A 1,274-nucleotide genomic window follows, 5' to 3' on the forward strand; every position below is an offset into this window, starting at 1 on the left:
GATTATGACGAGACGTTTAGCATGGTTCGAAATTAACCATGGTTCGGGTATTACTTGCAACAAGTAAGGAATGGAGAATGTGGCAAATGGATGTAAGCAACGCTTTTCTGTATGGAAACCTTGATCTTGTAATTTACATGGATCAACCGAAAGGTTTTTAGAACAAAGAGCGCCCATGTTATGTTTGAAAATTGAAGAAATCGTTGTAAGACCTAATACAATCACCAAGGGCATGGTTTGGGAAAATAGGAGAGTTCTTAGAACACAGTTGTTTCATGTCTACCGTAGTAGATACTAGCCTGTTTGTTCGAGCCGAAAAAGACAAATTGGCGATCGTCCTAGTGTATGTTGACAACTTGATTATCACGAGAAACTTAATTAAAGTGATTGATCAGTTAAAAGAAAATTTGTGTACCCGGTTTCACATGAAAGACTTGGGAAGGTTAAGTCATTTTCTCGGATCGGAGTTATAGTATGAACCGAATGGGGTTGTGTTACACCAACACAAGTATTTGGTTGAACTTTTAAGTAGCTTTGGCATGGCAATTTGCAAAACGGCGATTACTCCAATGGAAACCAATTTACAACTTCGAGTTGATGAAGGAAAAGATTTGACGGATACAACTATGTATTGGAAATTTGTGAGAAGTCTTATTTACTTAACACTTACTAGACCAGATATCGCGTATGCGGTAGGAGTGTTAAGTCGGTTCATGCAAAATCCAAAGAAACCACATCTTGATGCTGTTAGAAGGGTGTTACGGTACGTTGAAGGAACACCTAGCTTCGGAGTCATGTTTAAGAGGGAGTCAAGAATCGAACTGGTCGGGTATTGTGATGTTGATTATGCCCGAGACTTGACTACTAGGAGGTCAACAACTGGGTATGTGTTTTTGGTTGGGTCAAGAGCTGTAACGTGGAGCAGAAAAAGGCAACCAACAGTTTCGTTATCCACAACCGAAGCCGAGTATAGAGCAGCAGCAATGGCTACTCAAGAGTGTGTGTGGTTGGTACAATTGTTGAAGGACCTGAATCAAAGTGTCAGCGCGAGTGTGAAAAAATATTGTGATAATATATCATCAATAATGCTAGCCGAGAATCGCACGTTTCATGCAACAACGAAACACATAGAAGTTCAATATCACTTCATTAGAGAAAAGGTATGTAATGGTGAAATCGATTTGGAGTATGTTGATGCAAATGATCAAGAAGCCGATATGTTCACTAAACTGTTAACTAATGTTAAGATGGTGAAGTTTTGCAATGATCTCTAG

The 1,274-nt window shown here is 39.3% G+C and overlaps 1 pseudogene; it reads left to right on the forward strand.

Moving 5' to 3' along the window:
* Window positions 1-539: 539 nt before the first annotated feature.
* Window positions 540-1,274, forward strand: LOC143581627 (secreted RxLR effector protein 161 pseudogene; annotated as a pseudogene).

This window comes from Bidens hawaiensis, unplaced genomic scaffold (genome assembly GCF_021521415.1).
Source record: "Bidens hawaiensis isolate Kalapana, Puna unplaced genomic scaffold, B.hawaiensis_p1.1 tig00031119_1, whole genome shotgun sequence".
In the NCBI taxonomy this organism is placed as follows: Eukaryota; Viridiplantae; Streptophyta; class Magnoliopsida; order Asterales; family Asteraceae; genus Bidens; species Bidens hawaiensis.